Genomic DNA, 20,253 nt, shown 5'->3' on the forward strand with positions numbered 1-20,253 from the left:
AATAAATGATAGTCAATTAACATAATCTTGGTATGCTTGATAAACGGAACTGAATGCATGCTCTTCATTTCCATTTCAAATAAAATGAAGAAAAATTATTTTATATTTTGTTGTAAAATTTTAAAACGGTATTAATGAAGTGAAGGTCACTAATTCGAATTCATTTCTCTCTTTCATGCGGACATATAAAATATATATATATATATATAATGTGCTACTGGAGAGGATCTAATCCAAGATAAACATGCGAAAAACTATATTAAATTAATATAAATATAACCTCAGCCTTATCTGAAAGCTCCCCCCACAAAACCCCACCCTTTTAGAATTCCTCGTCCAATTGTCGGTGACCGAGTAAAAGCGCAATTGTGGAAGTCGTCACCGGTGGGACGTAGCTACATGGAATCTGTCGCCAAAGCGGTGACGTAATGCCATGTCACCACAGTGTAGGTGACGTACAAGTGTGCGTAACTGCCGTTGACGTTAGAGTACTCTCTCCTCCTTTATTTCCAGCCCTCACACTACAACCGCCCTACACACAAAAACATTATAAGTTTATAACCAATCCCCCTCTCCCTTCACCCTTTCTCAACGGAAACGCAGAAAAAACCTCTCTCTCTCTCTCTCTCAATCTCAATCTCTCTGTCAATCTTTGTACCATGTATCAAGCGATTCCTTACAGTTACAGAACATATCCTCCGAGCAGCACCGGGCTGTCGGCACGTGAGCCACGTGATAGGGAAGCCAGCGACGCAGCAAATGTAGGAAAAATGGTGTCCGAGAATGCGGTGATAGTGTTCGGGAGACGGGGGTGCTGCATGTGCCACGTGGTGCGCCGGTTGCTACAAGGCCTGGGGGTGAACCCCACCGTCGCCGAGGTCGATGAGAAGGACGAGGCTGCCGTGACAAAGGAGTTGTCGAGAACGGTTGGCGTCGAGGAAGGACATCTCGACGACGGTCGGTTGCAGTTCCCGGCGGTTTTCGTCGGCGGAAAGTTGTTCGGCGGGTTGGAGAGAGTCATGGCCACCCATATTTCCGGCGAATTGGTCCCCATCTTGAAGGAGGCAGGGGCTTTGTGGCTTTGACCAAAATTGGGTTTGTTTTAATATTACTGTGTTTAATTTGTTGTGCTAGCTTATAATTCCATAATTATGCTGGGTGGGTTCCTTCATTCTCAAGAATTTATGGAGGGAGGAGTACTGCATGGAATTTTTCTTTTTTGTTTGTTGTTAATTAACTTGTCCCTTTGGAATTGGAAAAGAAATATGTAGATTTTAATTTTAAAATTTGAATAACAATCTTTATCCATGGCATCATCGTTGGCATCGATCGTAAGTAATCAAATATGTTGTTGGGAAAAGAGAGAATTTTTCGTCAAACGGCCGCCCTCGATTAAGAAACTCAGAAACGCGCTGGACGACAGATCGACCTTCTTTGCACTCAACCAACTATTTTAGTCTTACAAAAAAAAAATATTATTTTAGTCATATTGACCATGCCGGCACCTTCGAATGGAAACATTAAACAAATACAAAATAAAGGATGAATTAATTGTCTCCTCTATTTTCACAAGAGAGCAAAACCAAATAATAATTTTAGAATATGGTGTTATCGTTAAGATGAAATATTTTTAAAAAAATAAGTCATTTTTCTTTGAGTATTCGGTGTGACATGTGCGTGATCATGGCTTCCAGAAAGGTTAAAACAGTTATGGTTTTTTAATTTTTTTAATTTTTATTTATTTTTATTTATTTTTTTATATATAATCAAAATCAATGAGAACAACATGAGCTGCAGTGAATAAATTATAGGGTTAATAATTTTTTTGATAATTCAGTTTTAATGTTTTTATTTTTTTTCCTATGTTTTAAAATCAGATAAATCTGGTACCTCACCTATAGGAAAATACAAAATCAATATCTCTGTTAGTTTTCGTCAGTCCCAATTAACGAAATTCCACTTGTCATTTTCCAAAATACGTCACGTGTCCTAAAAATTAATAATAATAATAATTAAAAAAAAAAAAAAGAAGGGAAAATTGTATGAGGTGGCCGGTCTGGGGATAGCTGAGAGGCCATGGGGGTGGCCCCATGCGGCCCCTCTGGGGGTGGCCGAACCACCCCCTTTGGCCTAAATGGGGTGGCCGGCCACCCCATAAATTTTTTTTTTTAATTATTTTTAATTTTGAGGACACATGTCGTGATATTAATGGAGATGATGTGGAATTCCGTTAATTGGGATGATGGAAATTAACAGAGGTATTGATTTTGTTTTTTCATAGGTAAAGTACCAAATTTGTTTGGTATTAAAACCTAGGGAAGACAAAATAAAAACGTTAAAATCGAGTTACCAAAAAATTTATTAACCCTAAATTATATAAAAATTATTTTGATTAATTATAGTTATCCCATTAATGCTCTTGAAAATGACAGCGGTTGACTAGAGTATATATCGGGGTGAGTCAATATTTGCATCCCACGCCGATTACTTTTGCTATATTCCTTACCGGCATTGCTTCTTGAATATATATATATAGCTTGAAAATGTCTTGTGCATGCTTTCTGCTAATATATATACTTTTGCTATCCAATCGGTGTGTACAAATCTGCCAAGAGATGCTAAGGTGAGTGCTTTGATTGACCCGACACTTTGTCATGGAACAATGAGCTCATCCGGAGATCTTTTTCTGAGGAAGATGAAATTATTTACAATTTACCAATAAGTAGATACCAGCATGCAACCGGATAAACTGATATGGTATCCTATCAATACTGGTGTTTTCTCGGTACGTAGTGCCTAGCACTTGGAGGTAGAGAGGTGTGGGAAATTGAGAGCACCTGTCGGTATAACAGGAAAATTTTTTGGGATAGTATCTGGAAATTGAGGATACCCAGTGCTGTTAAAATGTTTGTATGGAAGGCGTGTTGCAATATTCTTCCGACGAGAGATAATCTCAAGCGGCGAAATGTTGTTCAGGATGAGAGCTGCTTCATGTGCACAAGGAGTGTGGAGATAGCAAAACATGTATTGTGGGATTGCCCTTCTGCCTAAGATGTATAGGGTGGAAGCAAGCAGATTTTTCAAAAAAGTGTGCTGGGGAGAATTTATGGAAGTGATGGAATATTTAATGGGGAAATGCAAGCTAGAAGAACTTGAGTTGGCGGGGATTATTGCACATCAAATCTGGAAGTGCCGCAATAATGTTATGCATGGAGGAGAATTCTTACAACCGAAGAGGTTGGTTCAAAATGCGGAGGAATTGCAAAATCAATTTTCGAGGGCAAATCAAACCGACCCTGTCCAAGGGGAAGCACAAAGCTCGTCCATTCAGATACGTTGGTTAAATCCCCCCCTGACAGCTACAAAGCTAATTGGGACGCAGCCATAAACACTAAGGAGAAGATGATTGGAATTAGGGTGAATCTGGGTGATCATCAGGGATGATCAGGAACTGGTTTTTGCGGCTCTAAGCAAGACTCTGCAGGTAGTTTTCGACCCATCTACAGCTGAGGCAGTAGCGGCTCTCCATGCGGTGGAATTCAGTCATGACATGGGCTTGAGGCAAGTGATTTTTGAAGGGACTCGAAACATGTAGTTCTGGCCCTTTCAAAGACGGAGCAAAGCATTTGTAGTTATGGACAGGTCATTGATGATGCCAAGATAGTTTTAAAGGGGTTCGGAAGTTAGGAGGTGCGCCATGTCAAGAGAGAATCAAATATGGTGGCACATAGACTAGCAAAGAAGGCAGCCAAAAAATTTTTTGACAAGGTTTGGCTCGAAGAGACTCCTAATTGTATTTTTGACTTAGTCAATTTAGAGCGTTTAGCTCTTGCTATCATGTAGAGCTTTGGCTCTGTTTTTTTTCTTATGAATGAGATCAGATTTCAAAAAAAAAAACATAGTACGTTGTCACCAATAATTTAAGCACTATAATTATTTGAAGTTCAATTTTATTTATTTGATTTTTATTTTTTTTTAAACACACAAGATTCTAATTATAAAATCACATATTCATAAAGAATTTAATTCTGATCCACTGACTATAATTACATATCGCTATCAAAAATATTCTTAATAAACTAGGTTTTATATAAGATGGATAAGAATGATGATGATCATATCATATGCTTTAAAAATGCAAAGAAATGAAGTCCCTTCCATTTACTGCATTTTTCTCCTTTCATGAATTTAATTGGGTTAATAAACGTGATGTGATGGGAGGTGGGCTGTCACACATCACAACCTTTGATTAAATGGTTAAAATGATTTTTTTTTTAATTAATTACCTCAAAGTAATAATTATTATTGACCCGAGTGTAGCTTATCCGTACGGCTTTTCCTTCATAGTTGCATATTTTTGTTTCTTATATTATAAGAATGTGAGTGGGCAATCCACTAATTACTTAACTAATTAATCAATTTAACGTTGTAAGTCGGAGGAAATTGTCAAATGAAACTTTTTTCGTGTAATGATGGAATTAAATGAATTTCCAACACCACATAATACAAATATCTACGTCAGAGCTAGGCCGGCTAAGCTTAATCTAGAGACCTTATCAAAGCCCAAGTGAGGTCACATTGGGAGGGCCCATGAGCTTCTCATCTTTATTATTAGAGTATTGCTATTTAATACATTTTTGTCATTTTTCTTATCTTCATTTTTAATGAATTAGTCATTGAATTTATAAGATCTATATCGGTAAATGTGTGGTAATACAAATTTAATGACCGATTTTTTATTTTTTTTTTTAAACAAAAAAAATACAAGAGAACACTATTTTACTGTTTATACTTCATTAATTTCAAATTTTGAATTAATTTTTTTTTATCCCTTTTTTCTCACATAAAAATTTCTAATTTCTACTTTCTTCTTTCACCCTTTTTCTCATGTCTCCCTTGCTTCCCCTCTTCTTTTCTTACCTCCTCTTATAATTCTCTTCGTTCAGAACAGAGAGGGAGAGAGAATGAGACAGACAAAGAGAGCAAGAGAGCCAGAGAAAGAGAGATGGAGTGTAGTGACGTTGGGCTCGTCGGCTTGGACAACCTGAGCCTGGAATTGGCCGCTTCGTTACATCGTTCGCCACCTATTCCTTTTCTTTTCCTTTTAGGTAAAGAGAAATTATATTTTTCTTTTTTCTGTTATATATATATATATATATATATATATATAAAGGTAGTTAGCGGTTAGTTGGCGGTTATTAACCGCCCACCTTTTCAGCCCTAATAATTCCTCCCATTTAATTGAAGAACTTGGTAATAAAATACAATAGCCATCTCCATTTGTAATTTCGCATTCAACCGATTCTTAATATTGCATTCTTTTATAGATGCAACGGTGTCTCTTCGCAAAGAGTTGCATGTGTTAAAGAAATACAACCCTTGAAACTTGAAAGGATGCAACTCTTTGCATGAGAGACTATGGCATGCGAGGGTGCATTTTATTATGGTGAGCATGACTTTTTTTTTTTTTTTTAATTAAAAAGGACATGAGTAGGCGACTAACTACGGCTACTTTACCTGGGTCTGTGTTCATTCGCTAGTTAAATTTGTTTTTAATCACAAAATCGTTGGTTTTTTTTTTTTTTTTTGTCATGTTTAAGCACTAAAATGAAATGGGCATTCTACAATGGAAAATAACACTCAAATCCTCTTCAAAGGCAGAGTCAGGATTATCAAATCTATCAGCCAAAACCATGAACCGAAAAGACAAAAATAAATAAATAAATGTAGTTCATAAAATAATGAAATAATGAAATAATCTTAGCATTGTAAAAATATTGCCATACAAGTGAAATATACGATAAATTCATCAAAACTGTTCATTTACAACCTAATTTTGACAACATAATCACCTTATTAAATTACAATTTATCCCTAAAAGCTTAAGCAACTAGAAAAAAGATAAATTTAATTAATACTTTAACACTTTCTTTCATGTATGTGCTCAAACCCCCTTTTAATAGAATGATGTATAACACGTGAAATATTTTATTTAAATAGAGATGAATTGATGGAGTTCGGGTTCGAACTCATGACCTCTAGCTCTAATACCATATTAAATCACAATTTATTCCTAAAAGCTTAATCTCATAAAAAAAGATAAATTTAATTATTTAATCAACACTTCAACACACCTAATCAAAACATCTTCCCTTCATACACTAAAATTGCAATTTCTCAAAGACATAGAATACAATTTCGCATACCCAGAGCTGTCTTAGACTTTTACACAATCATGATGGATGGATTAAGAGAATGTTTTGATTCTTGCCATTCAATTTTCTCAACAACCAGTTAAAAGAACAGTTAGTGCACTAGTTAGAAGAAAATCAAATTGTGTGCATTTTTTTTTTGGGGGGGGGGGGGGGGTGGTGGGGGGGTTTGGTTTGGGGGAAAGAAGAAATTTCTTATTCAAGATTCCTAGGGGGTGGAATATGATGGACTAGAAATTTTCTTTCATTTTCTCACCTACCAGCCAGAGCACCAAACTACTTCTAAACTAAACATGGTTAACAAGCTCAAGTATCAATAAAGGCAATTCAGAGGAAAAGATTGAAACACTAGTCAAATATGTAGGTTTTCTTTCTTCTCTCAAAAGCCAATTGGAGTCCAATACCCAACAGCCCATTTATTTTTCTCCAACTTCTCAGAAATTACACAAGAGAATAATAAACAAATTAGTAGTTTTCACCAATTTCCTCCAAACTACTTTCAACCCAGTCTATAAAAATGGCACGTGAAAAAAACATGTTTTTTTTTTTTTTTTAACTTTTTAATAAAATTTCTTTAAACTTTATATTCACAATTGAAAAAGATGGAGATGTATTAGAGGTCTCATGCAAGCAAATGTAGTAATCCCTCATAAGCCAAAAGAATATGGTGGAGGGTGATATCTTGGATTCAAGATCCAATGGGTGTTTCATGTTTGTGCATATTACCAATAAAAAAGAATTTTGCTTTCTATCATCTTTCATGCTTATACTACTAAAGAACCGATGAATATCTTCGATTTGTTTTTTAGGTCGTTTGTTTAAAACAGCTTTAAGTAAGCAGGTGACGTCGTTTCTTTTAAATGTATGATTTAAAGGACAAGAAATATAAAAATTTAATGATGTTCTTTCGCTTGGAAGTGTTAGATTTTGCCTCATTGGTCTGACCTGTCAAGTATATACCTCTTAGATAAATTTATTAGCTTTATCACAATACTAAAGAAGATCCAATGTTGCATACACCATGTGACAATATAACATGCGTGAAGGAATAAGAAGGATTCAATCTCTATTAAATATACCGATAGAGAAAAAACTTGTAAACTGAAGGAATCATGCCAATTGCCGACCACATATTCCATAATTACTTAATAATTATAAGAGAAAAGTTTTGTTTCCATCGTACATGAGATATACAAATCCCAAAAGGTGATTTTCATTTCTTCCAAATCTTTGCTGTTGTTGCTTGTGATTTTGATGATGCTCAATCTGTTTATTTCCAAGAATATTAACATGGTCACACTTGAACATTATGCTACTTGGAAACTCAAGAGACCCACATCCCATCGGAGAAATTACTTCCTCATTCTCAAGGAAGGTTCAAAATTAATGAAGGGACATGTTACCAACCTAAGTTCGCAACGGGATAAATTAGGTTATAAGGGAATTTAGACCTTATAAATTCTAAGGGAACCTAGACCTTTCAAACACAAGGTTTGTGATTAATTTTTTGCTTACTTTATTCATAACACAGTTACCTTTAAATAGACAAACTATTGCAATATTTCTAGGGCTGAGTCATCAACTCTTATTAGAATATAAATTAAGCTTGAGTCATCAAGACCCTTATATAAAATAAAATAAAGATAATATTATAACCCTAATATGACTAGGGTTAGCCGACTTATATTAACATAATATAAACCTAATACATAAAATTAATACGGCTAGCCTAATATGGAAAGACCCATAACAAGAGAATTATTGGGATGATCTCCCAAATGAGCCCACCTAGTCACCCTAATTTGGATGAAGCTTTGGCTAATTCTTTAACAACTTCTCTTAATCTGAGAAATTTCATGATTGAAGCAGACTCATATTGTTATTTTGACCCTTCATCACTCGTACATTATCCAAGACGGGAGAATTTCTTTAGGAAAGCTAAAAGGTCTAAAGAATTGTAAACTTTTACGCCCATAATATACGACACGATGTTCGCAACCATGAATTTTTCCGACCGCACTCCTATAACCTATCCTCCTATTCCCTCAATCCAAATGGTAAGTGGGAAATACCAACCTCCCAAAACTGTAATGGCTTCTGCCTCTTTTTTAATATTTTAAACGAGAAATGTTAAGAGTCTATAAGTTTATAAATCTAATGATTGATTTTTTTTTTTTTTTTTTGACATGTCTACACATTAGGGGGAGGGAGATTCGAACTAGTGACCTCAGCTTTATTAAGCGTGGTCCCAGATTAAGCTACCTCTTGGGGATATCTAATGATTTATTTATAAAATGAGATAAACCAAATATAAAAAAAATATTGACCCCTAATATTTCTCATTTTAAATCGTGTCCCAAAAAGAAAAAGAAAAAGGAAAAAAAAAAAAAAGCAATCGCGTGTTACCTGGCTGAGCTACCTTCATATCCACGCTGTCATTTGTTTTTTGTTTTTTTTTTTTTTTTGGGATTGATATATCCACTCTGTCGTTCCGACATACAAGAGTCATAGCCCATAGTGACTGAAACACCCTTTCGCTAATTGAAATAGCGTTTCGACAATTTACTGATTTAGGTACATAGTCGTAATTTGACACTCCTTCTCCAGTCCAGTGTATATAAAGCCCAAAAGGCCAAACTCTCTGTCTCCTATTCCTCCTATGTTTACTTTATCAATTCTGAAGAATATCTCTTGCTTTCTAAGTTCTTCTCAGTGAGAAGGCTGGTCTTTCTCTATGCTTTCATTTAAGGACTAAATACTTTTTTGTCCAAGTGATTTAGCAATTTTATTTTTTGTCCCTTAGGATTTAGTTTTTATCACAAGAAGTTGGTATTTCCCACGTCGGCACCATTACGGCTACTTCAATTTTTTTAAAAAAATAAATTAATTAAATATAATTTTTTAATGTTTTTAATTTATTTTTTTAATTAGTTATATGGATACATGTCAATTTTTGAATGGTACTGACGTGGCTTTTCATCAAATTTTAGACAAAATTTAGACCGAAGTACTATCTCCATCTTTACGTAAACCCAAGGTACCTCATGTGATCAAAATTAAATCTTAAAAAACAAAAAATAAAGTCATTAAACCACAAGAGAAACCTTATAAACTTATATATATATATATATATATATATATATATGTATATATATAAGTTTATTCCTCCCTCACAAAACAATTTGTACATAACTGCTCGGCTGCTCTGAAATTTCACAATTTTGCGTTGCACTTTCCTCTGCCCTGGTTGAAGCACAAACGTCGTACGGAGGGAAAAGTTTGGTCTTCCTATGATTTTATTTATTTCGGAATAATACGTCTATTATTGTTATATATATATAACCGTAGTAGGACGTTTCTTTTTTACATGTTCACACAAGGGAAGGGGAGGAGGGATTCGAACTAATGACATCCGCTTAATTAGGCGTGGTCCATAGCCGATTGAGTTACCCATTGAGGACTACTAGGACGTTTCTGTTGCAACCTTATGGAGCACAAAATTGACCGGATATCCGAATTGCCGGAACCTATTCGATCTAGAGCACATTCTATCATTGATCAGCTTTTATAAAATACTTCAACTTAGTATATTGTGTAAGAGATGGCAAAAGGTGTGGACTTTATTCCCTATTATCGATTTTGATCGAGATGTACTTGACTTCAAGGAAATAGAGGACTTCAATTATTACGTGGGGAGAACTTTACTTAGCCGCTATAGGCAAAGGCTAAGTATAAACAAGTTTATCTTCGCCGCTGCTGGCATATTCGATTATGCTCTTCTGAACCATTGGATTGCCTATGCAACAGAAAGCAATGTAGAAGACTTTTAGCTAAGGCTCAATGAATACTACTATGAAGTGCCCAATCAATAATTGAGTTGCAGTTGATTGGAGTTAAATTCAAGTCATTTTATAGTAATATTAACTTATCTTCTTTGAATAAGTTGCTTTTGTCGCAAGTTCATGTGGATGACCAATTTGTCCAAATACTACTTGCTAGCTGTCCAGTGGTAGAAGAGATATCTCTTAAACGTTGTTATGGGTTGAAAAGTATAGTGGTGTCATGTCTTCTTAAACTCATGAACTTTAGGCTGTGCTATAATCCTATACTAGAGAGTGTTGAGATGGAAACATCAAATCTTGAAATTATTTTCTTGCTGGATAATGCCAATTCAGCCTAGTCCCATTTGAAAATCTAAAGGAGATATACTTATCTTCATCCAATATGACGGACAAATGGTTGCATGCCCTTCTTTCTAAACATCCACATACTCAATGAGATCTTGGACCTACATGATTGTGAAAAGTTGAAAATGATTAATATTTCAAGTCATCTCATGAAGAGTTTGACCATTATTAATTGCATAAGGCTGGTTGAAGTTAAAATTGCTACCCCCAACCTACATAGACTCAAGTATTATGGTGGTGCTATATCATTTTCTTCAAACATTTCAACTCTACCAGAAATCAATCTCGAATTTGAGAGCGATACTCCTTGGAATGTTGAAAAGATTGAATTCCTTGCAAAGTTAAGACATCCAAAATTATTGACCTGGGATACTCTCCATATCGAGGTATTCTAGCTTCTTTTAATTGATTCTCATTATTTTTATTTTCGTAGTCTTCGTAACTTTATACAGCAACTACAAAATAGATATTTTAAAAATCTAACATTTGTTTTTGTTTACTTATGTGAAGAGTGTGATTGCTCCAAAGGAATTGAGAGAAAACGTACCATCCCCATTGTATAATGTCAAGCAATTGAAGCTAAAATCATTTTTACCACCTACGGGAAAAATCAATGAACTTGTGGATGCTTTGTTGTGGATTTCTCCTCTTCTAGAGACTCTCCATATTGAATGGTGGGATAGGACACCTGACACTATATCTTTCAAGGTATCACATATCTCTACAATTGAAACCTCTTCCTTTTTTCTTTTTTCTTTTTTTTTTTTTTAATTTTATTGAAAATTGCAAATGTTAAGATGATGTTTTTTCTGGCATTTCTTATAATGTTCCTAACTTTGTGCTCGCACTTCAGTTTTCATATGAAAATCAAATTTGTAAAGGGGAAAAGCCTAGTTGTTGCAAACTTCTTTCAATTCTTTGTTGGCGGCATTCCTTAAAGACTATCAAGATTGAAAATTTAATTAGAAGATTTGTAGAAGAAGAGACTTTAAAGAAGTATTTTTTCGAGAATTCAAAAATCTTGGAGAGCTTTCAATACGTAAGTGGACCTGTATTGCCTGAAGATTGCGAAGATGAAGAACTATAGAGATTGTGCATATAAAAAAATCTAAAATAATGCATAATTCTTTGAAATTGTCAAACATATTATGAATTTTGAATGTGTTGTTGAATCTTTTGACTCGATTTTGTTGGTGTTTATATTGAATTTTAATAAATATTTTAGAAGACTGATCGACTTGTAAGATTTATCTAGGCATTCACCAACTTTTCATACATAATAAATTAATTTGTTATGTTTATTTTCCAGTGTTAGTAACTAGCAATACTATGTTCTTAATTTATAGTTAGTTCAAAAGATTCTAAATTAATTTTAGGGGTGGATAGTATGTTTGTGGCGGCGGAGCTATTGATGTTGTGTTTAGTTGAGTTGAATTAATTGATGTTCTCAATATAATTTTCATCTGCTTCGGCATATGAAGATAGAAAGTTATCTATTTACTAGGGGTGTCAACCCGGTCCGGTTTCCCGGTTTTTGGCCTAAAACCGGAACCGGAACCGGAACCGGGGTACCCCGGTTCTCAATTTTGAGAAACCGGAACCGGAACCGGGACCCCGGTTAACCGGGGTCCCGGTTACCGGCCGGTTCCGGTATTACCCGGTCCGGTAACCGGTTTTTTTTTAAAATTGATTTTTGGGCTTATTTTAGGTATTGGGCCTAAAATAAGCCATTTTTTTTTTTATAAGTTGGCCCATTTTTTAAAAAATCTATTAGTTTCTTTGTCTAAATTAAAGGGGCTTTGTTGTGATTGTTCCAAATAATTAAAAAATAAACCTTAAAAAGTCCAAAAATCCTAAAAAATCATTATTTTTGCCTATTTGAGCCTTAGACATAAAAATTTAATTTTTTAAAATACCCTAAACCTAAACCTAAGTGTAAAAAATATTAATATATATAATATATATATTAATATATAAATATAATAATATATAAATATTATTAAATAAAATGGAAACCCGGTTCCGGTATTCCCGGTAAAAACCGGGTACCAAAAACCGGTACCGGAACCGGGGTACCCGGTTTTTAGATTTTTCAAACCGTAACCGGAACCGGGACCCCGGTTTCCCGGTTTCCGGTTTTCCGGTTTCCCGGTTTTCCGGTTCCGGTTCCGGTTCCCCGGTAATTTTTGACACCCCTACTATTTACTAGAAACCAAGGAGAAAAGAAAGTAATGTCAAATCCTGTATATATTAGAATGGGTGATTAATATATAATATATATATATATGATGTCATAATGATTTCACCGGCATTACAAAACCTAGGGGTGAAAAGCCGACTCTAATTAGCGGTTATTGGTTAAAACTGTTAACTAGAATCGGGGTAGCCAGTTGGTCAATTTATAAAACTGGCACAGTTAACGGGCTACCGGTTACTCGGTTATATAATAACCGTCAATTACCTCTTGGTAGCCCGTTATCCAAACCAGTAACCAAGTCTTTAAAAAATTTGGCATTTTGGGCCTATTTTGGATATTGGGCCTACATTTTGGGTTTAATTTAGCAACTTGGGGCCATTTTTTAAAAATAATTAGGGCTTTTTTGGCCTAATAAGCTAGACTTTGTTGGGGTTGTTCAAAATAAAAAACCCTAAAGTAAACGACGACGTTTTATGTTCAAAAAATATATATATACATTCGTTTACCGGTTATAACCAGGTGTTTGAAATGAAAAAAAAAAAAAAAAAAAAAAAAGATACTAACCAATTATTTCCAACTGCTTTTAGAAGCAGTTGGCCGATTACCAGTTACCGATTGGTAGCTGGTTATAACCAGCTGGATTTACGCCCCTAACAAAACCCCTCATGCCATATGTAGTGCCCCAGAATTTTCAAAGCTATTTAAATAGATTATTTTGATAATGATGTTATTTTAATATCTATTGTAGCTAAGGATTTTAATTCTTGGGAAATTTATGAGAGTGGTAATTAGAGAATGGTAATTGGTAAAATAATAGGATAGTAAATGGTAGGTATAAGGATGGTAGAATAAGAAGGTAGAATAGTATAGGTAGAATAGTATAGGGTTGGTAGAATAGTATAGGGTTGGTAGAATAGTATAGGGTTGGTGAAATAGTAAAATGAGGGTATAATTGTAAATTGAAGGTAGAATAGTGTTTGATATTCTCCTATAAATAGAGCTCTTCTCCTTCAGAATTTTCATCACTCATCTCCTCTCCCATCTCTTGCATATATTCTTCCTTCTTCCGCTTTTTACTCGGTCTTTCTTCTTTCTAAGAGTATTTACTCAGAACAGAGAGAGAAAGGGCGAGACCAAGCGCTACAAGAAAGAAAGAACACAAGAGATAGCGGACTTTAGAAATTAGTTTCAAAAGATATACTAGTGGTGTTAGTCATATTGGAGCAACTAGATTCCTTCATACCACTTTTAGCTTCAGTCTAGAGGTAAGTAAATTCACTACCCCTTCTAAAATTACTTCATGTCATGCTATTTATTCATTCTTTAGTAAATTGTGAATGATTATTTTATTTACGTATTATGAAGTTATGTTGCATGCATGAAGGATTTCTAAAAGAATTATCTAGAAAGTTTCTGTTTATTTAAACGCTTTCTAAGTACAACAAGTTTATATTTGAAAAGGTTTTCATTTTGAGAAAAGAAAGTTGAGAAATGATGATGATTATAAGAAAGAAAAAAAGATGATAAACCCTCCTACATGTTGCCCTAAGATGCATCAAAAGAAGTACAAAGAAAAGTACAAGAGATGAGATAAATGTTTATGAAATAAGGGCACATGTATGGAGGAGAGTATTTTTGGCCCCAAGATAAGTAAAGATGAGAGTTCGGTACCGATACTCGGATGGAGGCGAACCCACTGAAGGAGGCTATGCCAGAAGGTGGTATTCCATCAACTAGACCGTTGAGTGCACCAAGAAAGAGTTAATTGACGGTCGGGCATGGCTGAGGCCACAGTTCAATGCCATGGTCACAAGGACCCGCAACCCTCGTACACAGGGGTAATAGTGTACATGGGCCCTATTATGAGAAAATGAATCTATATTTTCAACGATGATATGCTATGATGATTTACAGAGATAATTTATACTGATGATTTATAATGATGCATCATGATGATGATTTATAAAGATGATTTACAACGATGATCTATTACAAGATGTAATAGTATGTATATGTTACGGGGGATGCAACCGTACATACATATATTATTATGGCTAGAAGTATATTTATTTGTAAAAAATGATTTTCAAAACTGAGAATAAGGAGTAAAACTATCTATGGTCGTGGATGTTACTTGCTGGGCCCCCTTTGGGCTCATTCTGTTTTATTTCTTGTTTTCAGGTAGAAAGGATGCTGGAATAGGAGGCCGGAATGGGGACGGGAGTAATTATTAATTTTCAAAGTCTTTTCATATAAGTTATTGTAATAATATGATATTCTGCAACTAAAGTTTAATGTTTTCTAATTTCGCTTGTAATAAAATCTCTTGAATAATGTTTTATACATTTATCGTATCCTTTAAAATCAAGTACTCTGATAGACCTTATAGATCTTTGCAAGAATTTTTGTTGTAAAAGAAGAAAAGTGGCAAACTCAGCCTTAACGGGCTGGGGATGTTACACCATATGCACTAAAGAACCTCCAAATCCCTAGGCCCAAGAATTTTTCCATGAAGTCGGTCCATATTCTCCAATGGTATTTTTTTTTTTTTTTTGGTTTTTTAAAGGTTTGAGAATTGAGAAATCCTAAGGACAAGAATGTTTAGCGTGCTTATTATTCTTATTTTTACTGACATGTCTACACAAAAGAGGGAGGAGATTTGAACTAGCGACCTTCGCTTTATGAGGCGTGGTCCTCAATAAATTGATTTAGCAATTTATTAAAATAATCTATTTAGAGGGATTTCTTTTCTTTTTTTTTTAAAGAAAAATAAACTATTTTCCATTGCGGGAGGAATGTGGTTTCGCAAAGAAAAATTCACATTTGCAACAAAAGGAAGTTAGGAGGACAATCATTTTTGGCACTGGTTGTACATTATTCCAATAATATGGGATACCCTACAAAATTTGAAGTCATGCACTATTTTTGCTCTTCCATGATTTTATATCATTGTGAGATCTTTCATTACTCTAATTTATTATATTGTATTCTATTTATTTTAGTTATTATTTTTTAAATTAATATGGTTTAGTATCAACAAGAATTATTTTGCACTATGAAAAATAATTTTTGTTTTCGGTTTAAAAAAGTATTCTATGTAATATAAATGAGATTTTTTTTTTTTTTTTTTTTGGTATTTTGAAGAGTGTTTGTGTTTTAAGTTGACTATATCTTTGCTTGATCATTTGACACTCATGAGTACAACACTCTGTTTATAGAAGTGAATAGAGATTTGGATAATTCCAAATATAAATAAATTCCTTAACTTAATCCCTTAATTTACAACAATCAAATTGTAGTGCCCCAGAATTTTCAAAGCTATTTAAATAGATTATTTCGATAATGATGATTATTTTAATATCCATTGTAGCTAAGGATTTTAATTCTTGGAAAATTTATGAGAGTGGTAATTAGAGAATGGTAATTGGTGAAATAATAGGATAGTAAATGGTAGGTATAAGGATGGTAGAATAAGAAGATAGAATAGTATAGGTAGAATAGTATAGGGTTGGTAGAATAGTATAGGGTTGGTAGAATAGTATAGGGTTGGTGAAATAGTATAGGGTTGGTGAAATAGTATTTGATTTTCTCCTATAAATAGAGCTCTTCTCCTTCAGAATTTTCACCACTCATCTCCTCTCCCATCTCTTGCATATATTCTTCATTCTTCCGCTTTTTACTCGGTCTTTCTTCTTTCTAAGAGTGTTTACTCAGAACAGAGAGAGAAAGGGCGAGACCAAGCGCTACAAGAAAGAAAGAACACAAGAGATAGCGGACTTTAGAAATTAGTTTCAAAAGATATACTAGTGGTGTTAGTCATATTGGAGCAACTGGATTCCTTCATACCACTTTTAGCTTCAGTCTAGAGGTAAGTAAATTCACTACCCCTTCTAAAGTTACTTCATGTCATGCTATTTATTCATTCTTTAGTAAATTGTAAATGATTATTTTATTTACGTATTATGAAGTTATGTTGCATGCATGAAGGATTTCTAAATGAATTATCTAGAAAGTTTCTATTTCTTTAAACGCTTTCTAAGTACAACAAGTTTATATTTGAAAAAGGTTTCCATTTTGAGAAAAGAAAGTTGAGAAATGATGATGATTATAAGAAAGAAAAATGATGATAAACCCTCCTACATGTTGCCCTAAGATGCATCAAAAGAAGTACAAAGAAAAGTACAAGAGATGAGATAAATGTTTATGAAATGAGGGCACATGTATGGAGGAAAGTATTTTTGGCCCCAAGATAAGTAAAGATGAGAGTTCGGTACCGATACTCGGATGGAGGCGAAACCACTGAAGGAGGCTATGCCAGAAGGTGGTATTCCATCAACAGACCGTTGAGTGCACCAAGAAAAAGAGTTAATTGACGGTCGGGCATGGCTGAGGCCACAGTTCAGTGCCATGGTCACAAGGACCCGCAACCCTCGTGCACAGGGGTAATAGTGTACATGGGCCCTATTATGAGAAAATGATACTATATTTTCAACGATGATATGCTATGATGATTTACAAAGATTATTTATAATGATGCATTATGATGATGATTTATAAAAATGATTTACAACGATGATCTATTACTAGATGTAATAGTATGTATATGTTACGGGAGATGCAACCGTACATACAGATATTATTATGGCTAGAATTATATTTATTTGCGAAAATGATTTTCAAAACTGAGAACAAGGAGTAAAACTATTTATGGTCGTGGATGTTACTTGCTGGGCCCCCTTTGGGCTCATTCAGTTTTATTTATTGTTTTCAGGTAGAAAGGATGCTGGAATAGGAGGCCGGAATGGGGTGGGAATAATTATTAATTTTCAAAGTCTTTTCATATAAGTTATTGTAATGATATGATATTTCGCAACTAAAGTTTAATGTTTTCTAATTTCGCTTGTAATAAAATCTCTTGAATAATGTTTTATACATTTTTGTATCCTTTAAAATCAAGTACTCTGATAGACCTTATAGATCTTTGCAAGAACTTTTGTTGTAAAAGAAGAAAAGTGGCAAACTCAGCCTTAACGGGCTGGGGATGTTACACAAATCATCTAAATCCCATTATTAACCTCACATAAACATGTCTAAATTCGTAGGATTTTAGATTTAATAAAAATGTCAAAAACATTGTTCGAGATTTGCTACAAATCAAATCGTAACCACCAACAAAGTACGGCCAAATTTGGGTGGCTGAAGCCACCGCCAAACCCCAAATGGCCAAAGGAGTGACTACGGCCACCCCTTTTTTTTATTTTTTATTTTATGATTTTGGTTTTTTTTTTTTTTTATTGGGAATGTGTTTGGAATTCTGTCAAAAAATATGGGGCAATTTTGGAAAGTAGAGACAAAAAAATGTACATATGTTGCATGTGCGAAATTTTCAGTCAAATTAGACAGAAATGGGTAACAGATGAGTTACATTGCAAATTGTTGATACTTTGTTGGGGTACATTGTTAATTTTTAAACATTGGAAGCCAAATTGCAAATGAGGTAAAACTTTAAGTAGTAAAGTACATTTTTCCTGAAAACTTACTTGCAACAATGGTGCATCATCACACCATGTAAATGAAAGTGAATAAAGAAAACATGAGTATCCAAAGTTCAAACTTCAAACCCATCCTTAATTTCACCTTCAACCAATTCCTAATATTTTTTTTAAAAAAAAGTTTCAATGGGTACATTGCACAAAATGTGAAGAACAAAAAAAAATTTACTTCTATAATTCCTCCGAAGAACTTGGTAATAATATACAATAGCCATCTCCATCTGTAATTTCGCATTCAATCGATTCCTAATATTGCATTCTTTTATAGATGCAACGGTGTCTCTTCGCAAAGAGTTTCATATGTTAAAGAAATACAACCCTTTTTTTTTTTTTGGATACTTGAAAGGATGCTACTCTTTGCATGAGAGACTATGGTATGTGAGGGTGCATATTATTATGGTGAGCATGACACATTTTTTTTTTTTTTTTTAATTAGAAAGGAAATGAGTAGACGACTAACTGTAACTACTTTACCTGGTCCGTCTTCATTTTGGCTAAGCTAGTTACATTTGTTTTTAATCACAAAATCGTTCATTTTTATTTATTTTGTCATTTTTAAGCACTAAAATGAAATGGAGATTCTAAAATGGAAAATTACACTCAAATCCTCTTCAAAGGCAGAGTCAGGATTATCAACTCTATCAGCCAAAACCATGAGCTGAAAAGACAAAAACAAGTAAATAAATGTAGTTCATAAAATAATGAAATAAACAAAAAAAATGAATGATAGAGAACTGGTCTTTTTAATCTTGCCCAATTCATTTGAGGAACAAAGTGATTGTTTCATACAACCAAGAAAAATTTCATGATATTGAAAATGTACTATTGTGTAGGTTCGACTTTCCACAATGGAGAATCACTCGCACAAGCTTGACTAGTATTAGTCGTCTTGGGTTTCACTAATGTCCTGATGGAGCTAAGTTATGCTATAATTCAATTGGTCTTGAGGAAGCGTACGCGGTTTCCGTTGTTATGGTTACGCTCAAGTAGATGGTAAATTTTAAGGTAAAGATTGCTTGCAAAATGATCTTAGCATTGTAAAAATATTGCCATACAAGTGAAATATAGGATAACTAGGTCAAAACTGTTCATTTACAACCTAATTTCGACAACATATTCACCTTATTAAATCACAATTTATCCCTAAAAGCTTAAACAGATAGAAATAAGTAAATTTAATAATTTCATCAACACTTTAATACTCTCCTTCACGTATGTGCTCAAACCTCATTTTAATAGGATAAGACTTAACACTTGGAATATTTTATTTAAATGGAGATGAATTGATGGAGTTCGGGTTTGAAACCACCCCTGGGGTGGTTTGGGGTGGCCAAGCCACCCCTTGTATTTTTTTAGAGATTTTTTTAAAATTTTTATTTAATTTTTAAATTAAATTAATAAAAAAATTATTATGTTAACGTGGCAAAACGGTATGTTTCAAAGAATCTAATGGCAGTTAAAAAAATTTGATGGTAGGGATTTTCTTGGCATTTCGATTGACCCAGTGAGTAAATTGTCAAAAAAAAAAAAAAAAAATTTGGCGCATTTATCCAAGGTGTTTTGATATAATTTTCTTAAATTTAATCATTTAATCAACACTTTAATACACCTAATCAAAACATCTTCCTTCCATACACTAAAATTGCAATGCGGGGTGACTCTAGTACTTTTTTTTTTGAAAGATGGTGACTCTAGTACTAAAAGGGTTTGCAAAGTCAATTATTTTGCTATCATAGTCCTACCAATTGAATAAAGAAAACCTGAAATTTCAACCCCTCCACTGTAATCCCTTTCCTTATTCAATTAAAATAAAATAAAATAAAACATGAACCCCACTAACCCTCACATTGGGTCGATCTCCTAAGCAACAACAACAAACAATAAACTCAAAGACTTGAATACAATTTCGCATACCCAGAGCTGTCATAGACTTTTACACAAATAATGATGGATGGATTAAGAGAATGTTCTGATTCTTGCCATACAATTTTCTCAACAACCAGTTAAAAGAACAGTTAGTGCACAAGTTAGAAGAAAATCAAATTGTGTGCATTTTTTTTTTTTTTGGGGGGGGGGGGGGGGGGGGAGATAAAGTAGAAATTTCT

The 20,253-nt window shown here is 34.0% G+C and overlaps 2 pseudogenes; both read left to right on the plus strand.

Annotated features, from left to right (window-relative positions):
* The first annotated feature begins 361 nt into the window (after window positions 1-361).
* On the plus strand, window positions 362-1,306 carry LOC132171429 (glutaredoxin-C9 pseudogene; annotated as a pseudogene).
* Window positions 1,307-9,699: 8,393 nt separating this feature from the next.
* Window positions 9,700-11,486, plus strand: LOC148589846 (F-box/FBD/LRR-repeat protein At2g04230-like; annotated as a pseudogene).
* Window positions 11,487-20,253: the final 8,767 nt, after the last annotated feature.

This window comes from Corylus avellana, chromosome 1 (assembly GCF_965113065.1).
Source record: "Corylus avellana chromosome 1, dhCorAvel1.hap1.2, whole genome shotgun sequence".
In the NCBI taxonomy this organism is placed as follows: Eukaryota; Viridiplantae; Streptophyta; class Magnoliopsida; order Fagales; family Betulaceae; genus Corylus; species Corylus avellana.